This window comes from Dromiciops gliroides, chromosome 2, assembly GCF_019393635.1.
Source record: "Dromiciops gliroides isolate mDroGli1 chromosome 2, mDroGli1.pri, whole genome shotgun sequence".
NCBI lineage: Eukaryota > Metazoa > Chordata > Mammalia > Microbiotheria > Microbiotheriidae > Dromiciops > Dromiciops gliroides.
This window is the reverse complement of record NC_057862.1, coordinates 27,964,155-27,976,830: the sequence shown is the minus strand read 5'-3', so window position 1 is coordinate 27,976,830 and position 12,676 is coordinate 27,964,155.

The window sequence follows — 12,676 nt, the reverse complement described above, 5'->3', positions numbered from 1 at the left end:
GACTTTTTGCCAAATCAAAAAACTTTAAAATGTATATTTACATATTTATATAGCTATGTGATATAGCAATACATAGTCAATAAGCATTTACTAAATGCCTATTATGTTTTAGGAATTATTAAAATCACTTGGGATACAAAAAAAAGATACAATACAGTTCCTGAAGTTTTAAAGGAGTTCATGTTTTTATTCCGAGAGATGATACACAAAAATCTATTATAATCAGATTATATAAAGGATAAATGAGAAATATTCAAGAGAGGGAGGACACTAGAATAAAGGTGGGGTCAGGAAGAAGTAACATTTTACTTGAAGGAAGCAAAGGCCATGAAGATGAGTAGAAAGAAATAAGACATGGCAGATAGCCAATAAATGCTGGAGTCAGGACATAGGATATTTTTGTTTGAGGAACAGCAAGAATATCAGTGTCATTGGCTTGCATATCACATGAAAGAGGATAAGCAAATGAAGACTGAAAAAGTGGGCTTTTTACAAGGCTTTTTAATTACAAATAAAGGATATTGTATTTGACTCTTGAGAGTCCCCCTTTTTGTCAGAGCAATATTGTTTCAGCAAATAAAGATTGAACACCTAATGTTTATATTTTACACAGTGATTTAGAAAATATAGTCATTTATAAAATTGTGAAACAATATTGAACAATAATTAGTACTATTGTCTCAGAAAGCAATAATACAACAATACTGGCAAGAAAATAAATTAAATAAGATATATGTGTGTGTGTGTGTGTGTGTGTGTGTGAATTTATGGCTAAAACTTGTAGGGAAAGAGACTGACACAAGAACAATATGTTAAACAATTTCTATAATAATCTTTTCTCAAAAAAATTAGGAGCCACCACAATTCAATTATATCATGGCAATCCCTTATGTGCTGTGTAATAAAACAGAAATGACATTGAGCATTGATGGGTAAATCAAGTGGACCAGACCAACACATAAAAATAATCCATTCTATAGAGGTTCACATAATTTTGAGGACAGTGAAAAAAATATTCTTAAAAAGTTGAAAAGATAGGGAATGGAAACTGTGTGGGAGGAACACTTATACAATTAGTCTTCCATTTTAAAAATAAATTAAATATTAATAAGTTTTGATACATATGTGTACTACATTTTAAATTTTGATAAATGTTTATGATAATAGTCTATGCTTGTATCAAAGATATTCTTGATAATATAAGAATGAAAGTTTCAAATCACTCAATGAATGACAGGGAGGTACATAATGAGTATAAACAATATATAAGATGGTTTCAATGAGGAAAAGCACAATTACAAAATATATTTTAATGGACAGAAATAAAAATGAACATCAGGGAGTGAGAACTGTAACTAACTAATGAACAGTTGAAGTGATTCATCAGTATCTGCCAATAAATTCTTGGTATGACCCCTGATCTCTTGACAATAAACACTGTGAAAAAAACATTTACAGGAGGTAACAGAAAAGAGTCATTATGGATAAGAAAATATAGATATACTTTTCTATATAGTTGAAGTAATGTTTGCTATTCTTTTTTTTCTGGGAAATGAAGCTTAAGTGACTTGCCTAAGGTCACACAGCTAATAAGTGTCAAGTGTCTGAAGCTGGATTTGAACTCAGGTACTCCTGAATCCAGGGCCGGTGCTTTATCCACTGTGCCACCTAGCTGCCCCCCATGTTTGCTATTCTTAAATATTTATAATCTTATAATGTTAATATTTGTAATCCTAGTCATAAAATGTTGAGATTTCCAGGTATGGTGCATTGGGCAAAAGAGTTGTATCTGGAATCCTAAGATCTAACTCTGAGTCTGAGCTCTTTCATATACAACCACCTTTATGTCCTTGGGCAAATCACCACTTCCTTCAGCACAAATTATCTCAATTGAAACAAATTTAATTAAAAAATAGGGTTTTGAAAGGGGCATTTTTCTGCTTCTTTTAAATTAGAATAATATAATAATCTATCATACATAGATGAATAACAAAACATGGGGTCAGTGTGACCTAATGGAAAAGAGAGTTATACTTGATGTTAAAAAAATACCTGGGCTCAAATTTTACTCAACCATATAATAGCTGTTTAGAATTGGTGCAAATCATCAGTCATCTTCAGTGGCCCAGATAAGTACTTATCTAAGTCTAAAATGTATACAGTTACAATAAATACAAAAAATATGATGTTTACTACTACTACTACCACCACTACTACCACCACCCCTACTGATCCTGCTGCTGTTATCATTATTACTACTATTATTATTACTATTTCTTAAGAATAACTGGATTTTGTGTAGTGCCAACAATTTTCCAGTTACTGTGCTAAACACGTTACATGCGTTATGTAAAGTGTTCCTGACAACATTCCTATGACATTGATACTATATTTATTCCTACTTCATAGATGGGAAAACTGATGGAAACTAGACTGTGGGTATGGATTTGTCTTGGTAGATGGATTTCCTCAGGAGGAACTCTCTATATTGGGGAAATCATAGGTCTGATTAAAACAGAACATGAAATATGTATTGTATAGGTTAACCAATCTTTAGTTTAAATGCAGATGTTAATAATAGTCCAATTTTCTACATTTTCAGATAAATTCTAACATTCCTAATTTTAGAATCAGAAAAGTGACATTAATGGTACAAGTATTAAACACTCTTAAACTTGAGAGGTCACAATATTTTTCACATTTAAAACTCATTAACTTAAGGGGAAGTAACAGGCTTTAGTGTTCAAAATTCATAAACTTTAATGGAATGGAAGAGAAACTCTTTGGATTTAGGATCAAAGCAACCAAATTCAAATCCTGATTCTCTCATTTACTAACTATGACCGTAGGCAAGTGATTTTACTTCTTTAGGCCTCCATTCTCATCTGTCAAATGAGAAAATTTCATTTGATATATTCAAAAATTCATTCTTTCTCTATGTTGCTAATACTGATAAATAGATGCTTAGAAAGATGCAAGATTCTTGGCCCAGTGAGAAGGCAAATGACATTCAGATTTTTAATGATAGTAACAATCCAAAGTACTTTTATGAGGCCCTGAAGGCTATCTATGGGTCAAAGTCCTATGGTACATCCCAAATATTCAGTGCTGACATAATCACATTAATTAATAATAAGGACATAATCCTGAATAGATGCTCTAAACAGTTTCATAGTGTTCTTTAACAGACTATTATCAATTATTGCTAAAGCCATTGACCTAATGTCCCTGATTAAAGTCAATTCATTTTTAGCCAAATTTCCAACTGAAGTTTTGAATACCATTGGGCTCCTCTAATGTGGTAAAGCACCTCATGCTGAATATATTCCAGGTCATATTTACAAGGCAGGGAGTCCACTGCTCATACAAAAGATGACTGAAGTTTTCTGGGTTATATGGCAAGAGGAAGTTATCTCCCAGGAGTTCAAGGATGCCTCCATTGTACATCTGTAGACAAGTGAAGGAAATAGGTTGAACCATACCAATCACAGAGGTCTCTCTCTCTCAGTAATTGCTGGCAAGACTCTTTCCAGAATTCTCCTTAGTAAGTTGATTCTTCACCTTGAAGAAGGTCATGTACGTGAGAGCCATTTTGTCTTCGGAACTTGCTGCCTAACAAAACCAGGATAAATGCCACAAGCAGAACAGAGGTCTACACATAATGTTCATTGATCTGGTCAAGGTCTTTGATGCTGTCAGTTATTAAGGCTTATGGAAAATTATGTTAAAATGTGGTTGCCCAGAAAAGTTCAACAGTATTGTATGTCTTTTTTTGTTTTGTTTTGTTTTGTTTTTTAGTGAGGCAATTGGGGTTAAGTGACTTGCCCAGGGTCACACAGCTAGTTAAGTATTAAGTGTCTGAGGCCGGATTTGAACTCAGGAACTCCTGACTCCAGGGCCTGTGCTCTATCCACTGCGCCATCTAGCTGCCCCAACAGTATTGTATGTCAATTTCATAATGGCATGCTTGGGATCTGGATAATGGACAATGCTATCACACTTTTCCAGTCACCAATATAGTGAAGCAAAGATATGTGCTTGTTGCCATGGCTTTTAACTTGATGTTTTTAGACATGTTGTCAAACACCTTCAACGTGGACAAAAACCATAGCAAAGTCAACTACTACACCAATAGCAAATTATTTAATTTGAAAAGACTACAAGTAAAGACTAAACTTGAAGGAGTGATTTCTTTTTGTTCTTGATGTTCTCAGATGGTTGTGCACTCAATGAAGCCTTGAAGGATGAGATGCAACAAAGTATGAATGGATTTTCTGCTGATGGTGCTAACTTTGGCCTAACACTTAACACCAAGGGGAAAAAAAAGATAGGTTCTCAACCAACCATTATCTATGCATGGAATCATTAGCTACAGAAGATAGAGAAATCTTGAATACTGTGGATAATTTCATTTACCTCAGCAGCATACTTTCCAAGGATGTACACATAGATGGTGAGGTTGACACATGCATTACCAGAGCTAGCTAAATGTTTCGGAGGCTCCAAAGGAAAATGTGAGAGATAAGAGCTATTAGATTGACTAACAAACTGAAAGTTTAAGTTTGTATGACAGGGGAGATACTGAAAGAAGATCTTCATTTCCACATGAAAGGTGATACTGTGCTCTATGAACAAACCAGAGTTGCAGAAGTTCAAAAGAAATATGAAATGTGCAAATTTAGAGATACCTCTAATCTAAATGTTCATGTGGACAAACTGTGCCTGATTTGTAATAGAGTCTTTCAAGCTCCTTTTAGTCTTATCAACCACAATTTAACACACAATACCATGATGCCAATATATTGATGTCATTTTGGTCCTCTTTGAGAATGAAGGACAACCACCAGCATTATATTATAATGTGTCATGTCATGTCATGTCATATTATATCATGCATTTCCTTAAAGAATCTCAGTAGTCAAACTTCAAGAGAGTTGTTTCCTGCATTCTATAAATATTTTGGCTTGTATGACCTTTGAGTATTTAGGTATTTGAGTAATTTACATCAGGAAGAAGAGTTAATGGCATGTAATTGAACAAGTGTGCATAATTATTTAAATATTATTTTCTATACTGATTCAGAGGAATTAAGTATCTCATAATGGCTTTTAATTATTGATTGAATAAATTTAGATATCTTTATGACATGCAAATCTTGATCTGTAGAGTTGTGCTATTTTAAAATTTCATTTCTGGATAGCTTAGACAACTTTCTAAACTGCAGAAAAAGTATTGTATTGCACATAGTATTAATGCTATCTACTTCTTTTAAATCCCTTACCAAGAAAATAGCAATACAAGCAATAAAATAACTTAATTTGTCCTTTGCCCATTCCTACACAGAAAGGGTTGAATGAGCTAGAGGAGTAAAAAATTAAATGATAAACAACTAAAATCAATGATGACTATAATTTGCTATTGCTACTGTAGAATTTAATTATTATCTTTGAAGGTCATAATAGGCATATTCAATGAGGAAGCTTGAGAAGACTAGACTTGGAGTCACAAAATCAAATCCCAGGAATCACACTTATGTCTTCTCACCTTACAATGTTCTACTGCAATGCTGGTCCCTTTATTCTAAAGATGAGTCCCTTAAGTTGCTACAATTTTAGGATGTACCAGGACAACTATCCTTCTTCCTCTAGAATGAATTAAGAAGGTAACTGATTTAGAAGGCATTTATGGTACCTTTAGATTTTCAGCAGCATAGAAACAACCATGTTTAGTACATAATTGGTGAGAATATTTAGTGAAAAGAAAAGGATACCAGAGAGTATATTGGGATAAATTATTGCCCTTACTGGCACTTATCACCTGCTTATACATTCTGCCTAGCACAGTTTCACAACAGTTGCCCAATGCTTTAATCTCTCTAATATGGATCTGTGTCCAAGGTATTCATCAACTCAACTCAATTCAGGGTATCCTTTCTGCACTTTTGATTGGCTCCTTTCCTCAGTCCAAAAAAGAATCTGGTTATAACCTTACTTGATTAGCTAAGTATGTTAACAGAATAATTCTTAGATGACAAATATACAATTTGTCATGACCTATGAAGACTTCCATTACCATATCATGCATTTTATAACTCAGTTTCACTTACACTGTATAAGACATCATATGGGAGCTTTATTTGAAGGTGCAATTAATAAAATTAATTTTACTCAGATGAATCAATAAGGTTTTGTAGGTAACTCTGGGTAATATGAAGAAGATATGTTAACCAAATATAAACCCTTATAGGTTTTACCATGATGGGGAGTCTTTGATTAAAATCTGTCCAACTGAAAAAGACAGCTATTTCCCTATATATTTAAGGACATAGATGTCCCCCCAGTTGTAATAGGTTCTTCCCCAAAGTAGGCTAGCATCTGGGCAATGAATAATTTGGCTATGAAAATTCTTGAAACAAGCACATAAAAGAGATACGTAATTGCCTCCAGTCTGACATGGTCCCATATCTGCTCCTATAATAGTGGTGTTTCATAAATTTTAGTTAACTTAGTGGTGCATAGTGTAGGAAAATGTGTTAAATATGATGTCATTGGAAGGTAGAAGAGAAAACTAATCTGTTATTTTATTGGTATAGGTGACTAGCAGATCTGGAGACTCCCACTACAAATACTGGACACCTCCTTCTCTGCAGCTAATAGTTTCAAAACATTATAAAGGCTACTCTGTATGTTTAGGGTCACAGACTTTATTTTCAGAAATGAGTCTTGAACCTAGGTTTTTTTCTAGCTCCAAGGCCAGCTCTTTATCTACTATGCCAGGCTGTCTTTTGTGATTGTAGTTTGTCTATACATTTTATCTCTACTGCTAAATAGTTAGTTTTAGATATGACCAAGGAGCAAAGAGTTGGGAGGCAGTTTGGGAGAGCAGAAAGAACACTAGCACTGAAATCTGAAAATATGTGTTCAAATTACTCACTGTATACTCACTATTTTTCTAGATATCGGGCAATCCCCTTTTCTGATCTTCAATTTTGTCATTAGCAAAATGTTTATGTTAAATTAGATTGTTTCTGAGGTCCCTCTCAGACCTATAAACCAAATAATATGATTTTTTAAAAATTACTCATATTTTGGGCCGCGCGCACGCTCCTTACGCCGGCCGAGGAGGGGAGCACGCGCAAAACACGGGGTGGCTGCGCGTGCGCGCGCCTCCCCCACTTACCAGCGGCTCCCCTTCTCCCCTACCCTAGACGTGCAGAGGGAGGGAAAGGAGGGGCTAGAGTGAGCCCGAGAATTGGCGGACAGAAACGGGGGAAGGTGAGGGAGAGAGACCAACTGAAGTGCAGAGGCAAATAGAAAGGCAAGACAGACAGAGAGACCCCCTCCCCATCAACTAATTCCAAGCCCTGTTCTGGACTCCCAGCGAACACACACGCCCTGCCACAAACCTCACCATACCAAGATTTTTACTTGAATACTTGAAACATCCCTAAGAGTCTCTTAAAAGCTGTAAAGATGAGAGGCAAATTGCAAAGTAAACACGGTGGTTCTAGATCTGAAAAAAAAAAATACTCATATTTGTAAAGTAAGCCATAAGAGAAAGAGAAGAGTGGTATTTTATATGAACTATAAACATCAAAGTGATCATAGGTACACATCACTGAGATCACAAGTCTAAGAAAATAATAAGATTTTCCCCTCTGTTCTTCTCTATTTTACTGAATCTCTCGTCTAGGACATACCCTCTAACAATAAGTATTCCTCAGGTTTCTGTCCTGGGTTCTTTTTTGTCTATACACTACTTCATTTGGTGATTTCATTAGCTACCATGAATTTAATTACCATGTCTATGCTGATGATTCTCAAATCTATTTTCCTGCCAGAATCTCTCTTCTGACTTCCAATCCTTAATCCTTAATCTTCAACTATCTTTTAGATAGTTTGAAATGGATATCTTGTACACATAAAGCTCATTTTGTCAAAACAGAATTCATCCCCACAAAAATTTCTGACCTTCTTTCCTCCTCCTCCTCTTCCTCCTCCTCCTCCTCTTCCTTCTTCTTCTTCTTCTTTTTGGAGGGCAATGAGGGATAAGTGACTTGCCCAGGGTCACACAGCTAGTAAGTGTCAAGTGTGTAAGGCCAGATTTTGTGGGGGCCTTCTGAATCCAGGGCAGGTGCTCTATCAACTGAGCCACCTAACTGCCCCCTCTTACCTTCTTTATTACTGTAGGGGGCAACACCAACACCAACCTCCCAGGCCCTCAGTCTTCTACCCTTGGAGTCATCCTAGATTACACACTGTCTCTCATCTCTCATATTCAAGCTGTTGCTAAGGCCTTTTAATTTCACTTTTGCAACATCTCTGCAGACCTTCGTCACTGCACACTTTATTATTGCTATAGCCTGCTGGTAGTTTTCTGTCTGCTTCAAGTTTTGTCCCACACAAATCCATCTTTTATTCAGCCACACAGTGATTTTTCTAAAGGAAAGTTCTGATCATGTTATCCTCCTACTCAACAAACTCCAATGATTTCTGTTTCTTCCAAGAACAAATACAAAATGCTCTGCTTGGCATTCAAAGTCCTTTATAACCTAGTTCCCTCCTACCTTTTTCAGCCTTCTTACAACTTATTCTCCAAAATGTATTATTTGTTTCACTTATCCTGGCCTGTAACCAAGATATTCTACCTCTGGGTTCTGGGCATTCTCCCTGGTTGTCCTCTGTCCCAGAAATTCTGTCCCTCTTTTGTTCCAACTACTGACCTCCCTATTATCTTGTAAATCCCAAATAAAATCTTACCTTCTACATGAAACCTTCCCCAATTCCTCTTAATTCCCTGCTTTAATTATTCCCCATTTATCCTCAATGTGGTTTACTTTGTAAATATCTATTTACACATGTGTAAGCAATTAGATTGTAAGATCCTTGAGTTCAGTGATTTAATTTTGCCTCTTTTGTATCCCCAGTGCTTATCACAGTACCTGGCAAACAGCAGGTGCTTAATAATTGTTTGTTTGTTTGTTTTGCTGGGCAATGAGGGGTAAGTGACTTGCCCAGGGTCACACAGCTAGTAAGTGTCAAGTGTCTGAGGCTGGATTTTAACTCAGGTCCTTCTGAATCCAAGGCCAGTGCTTTATCCATTGCACCACCTAGCTGCCCCCAATAATTGTTTCTTGAATGACTTTTTGATAGATATACCTTTTTATTTTTAATTAGTAATTATATCTTTCAGTATGCAATTATTTTCACCCAATATTTGATGAGAATATTCATTAATGGATTAAGAATTCCTTTGTAGTTTGACTGCTGATAACTCCAGTAAATCTCAAGCAAAATCATTTAATTCATTAGTATGGTTTCTTTAGCTTTACAGGTGAGTTATGGTCAAGGCTTATGAAGACAAAAATCTTAGCAGTTTCAATAGCTACTGGAAGTTGGGGGCCACTATTCTTTATCCATCCTCTTTTATAATTCTATCACAAACTTACTATTTGAATTTGGGCTAGCTACTTCTCTTGAGGCCACAAATTCTTCATATTTAAAATAATGTGATGGAGTAGATGATTATAGTACATCCTTCTTTCACTAATGATTTATTAGTAAATCATAAGCAATTTTAGCCTTACCAAAGAAAATTTAAAAGATAAACCATAATACCACTTGATATTTCTGATTCTACTATTTCACAACTATTACATTTCTGATTATCTCCTTAGATTTCCATTGTTATTCTTTTATTATTTTAATTGTAAAGCCAATAACAACATATGATATTTCTCTGTATTCCATAAAATTACATTACTAACAAATTTAATGTAACAAGTTACATTCCTAACAAATCCAAAAAACTTCAGTTAAATTTTTCATAAATATCATTCCATTAAGTTCACAAATATTTAATACTTTCTCTTTAAAATATCCTTTTTGAAAGTGGAGAAATTTGTTACTTCATCATATGAACTCCCAGAGATATTATAACATTTCTTTTATTGATTTTAAACCCCCAGAATGTTAAAGAGTTTCATGGCATGTAGAACAGAATAAGACATAATTGTTTATTGATTGAACAAATATAGGGAATATTTAGGGGAAATAATGCTATAGAAACCAATTATGGTAATCATTATAGGTACTGGGAAATGTCAATTGCATGAGGGAAAGTGTCATGGAAAGATATTGGGGTTGAGAGCAGAGCATACACAGGGTACATCCCAGGAGGGCAGTCATTGTAGATTTGGATTGTACAAGCTTGCCTTTTACTTCTCATACAGCCCTGATATACTATGATTCCATGTTGTGAAAGATGAATTTGCTAACTTTGCCATTTTTTCTAATAGGTTACTTTGATAAGTAAGCTTAAGAATAACAACATACAATGTTGTTTTTAAGGAATTCTCAAAGATTATAGATTCTTCTGAAATTAGAGCTGACTTAAATGGAAATTCTGGGACATTCAAACCAAGAAACAAAAATTTCGATTCTTTACTCAATCTGCTGCAGAAATGTTAGGAACATAGAAAGAATAGGTACCCTAGGCAGCCTATAATCATATCCAAACTTTGGTTCTCAAAATATCTTATTAAAAATAAAAAAATAAAACTTATTTACCGAATGTATGCTCTGAATTATGAAAAATATAGGTTAGAAATTATGATATATTTTAAAAGTAAAGATAAGTTTAATCATGTGCATATCCCCCAAATACTTAAGTAATCTATTAACATTTACTATAGGAAACTATAGAGGGGAAAATATGTACTGTAAAAAGAAATTTTAAAAAGAGTTCTTATAATTCTTACTTATGAAATAAAATCACTTTAGATTTTGCTTTCTTTTGTTCTTTTTAGTTCTTTTTCTCCCCAAACATACCCAGATAGGTTTATGTTAGTATGTCACCATTATATCTTAGTAACCAATTAGGTCTCCTCTAGTCATGTTTCCTATCTAGCTACTTTTCCTAGAGAGGTGAAAAAGAATAGCCTATTGTATTTTTTCCAAATGCAACTTAAGTAGGGCTTCTGAAATAACCCATAGTATCTGTGTATTTTTCAATGGAAATGGTTCTTAAACTTAAATTAGAAAATGGAATTTTTTTTAAATGTTGTATTTCTTTAGTTAAATATTTCCAATTACATGTAAATTATTTTAACATTCATTTTAAAAAATGTGTTCCAAATTCTCAACCTCACTGGTATTCCTCCCCCACCCCTTGAGCAGAAAAGTAATTTGGTATTGACGATACATGTGAAGTAAAGCAAATTATATTTTCATAATTCTCATCTTTCAAAAGAAATACAGACAAAAAGGAAAACAAAAGAGGCAACAAACTTCATTGAGTACATTGGTTCTATCTCAGGACATGCATACCATTTTTCATCATGAATTCTTTGGGATTATTTCGTTTATTAATTTTATGAGATGGTGGAGCTTTTCTACAGTCACTCTCCAGCAGGTGGCATCAGATAGTATGGCTAGAATCGTAGCCCCTTACAGAGAGTAGCTAAGTTTATCACAGTTGATCATTACTACAATATTGCTGTTAGTTCAATACTCTTTTTCTTCTGTTCACCTCACTTTGCAAGAGTTAAAATAAGTTTCCCCAGGTTTCTTTGAAATGATCCTCTTTGTCATTCTTAATAGCATAACAGAATTCTATCACAATGATATACCACAAGTTCTTCTGTCATTCCCCAAATGATGGGCAACGCTTCCAATTCCAACCATTTCCTGGCAAAAAGAACTGTTTTAGGGGACAGCTAGGTGGCACAGTAGATAAAGCACTGGCTCTGGATTAAGGAGGACCTGAGTTCAGGTAATTTGGAAAATACAAGTCTAAACAGAAAAAAAAGGAAAAACAAAACAAAAGAATAAAGTAGAAATAGCATGGTTCAATCTGCATTTAGATTCCATAGCTCTTTTTTCTGTAAGTGAAGAGCATTTTTTTCTTATGAGACTTTGCAACTTATGGATGGTTGTATAGTTGAGAAGAGCTAAAAGTCTATCAAAGTTGATCATCACTCAATGTTGCTGTTACTGTGTACAATGTTATCCTGGTTCTGCTAACTTCACTCAGCATCAGTCCACTTAAGTCTTTCCATGTTTTTCTGAAACCTGGCCAATTCTATTTTTAAAGAGTTCTTCAGTGAATTTTTGGAACTCCTTTTTTTAAATTATTTGTCCAATTCTGCTTTTTAAGAAGCTATTTTCTTCATGGAATTTTTGCCTGTAGCTTGCCATTAGGTGGATTCTGTTATTAAGTGGGATTATTCAGAGATTTTTAAGCCATTTTACCAAGGTATTAAATCTTTTATGCACATAATTTTTCTTACATCACTCTCATTTCCCCCCATTTTTCCTTTCTCACTCTTTCTTCATTCTTAAATTTCTCAAAAAAATAATGTTGGACTTGGGCCAAATTAATATTTTTCTTTGACATTTTGCTTGTAGCTGCCTTCTTTTTATTGTCTTTTTTTCTGAGTTTATGCCTTCATCTTCCCTACCACCACAGTAGTTTTTGTTTTGTTTTATTTTGTTTAAGGTCACATTTTTTTGTTCTGGTTGTTTGCTCATTTTCCAGACTATTTTTTTTAACTTTGTACTGCATATTAAAATTGGGTTCTGCTTACCTAAGGGTGTAGAAGCACTTTTACAATATTTAGGGTTTTTTGTGATGCTATTTTGAAAGCTAGTTCTGTTTATCTGCAATTTTTTGGAGC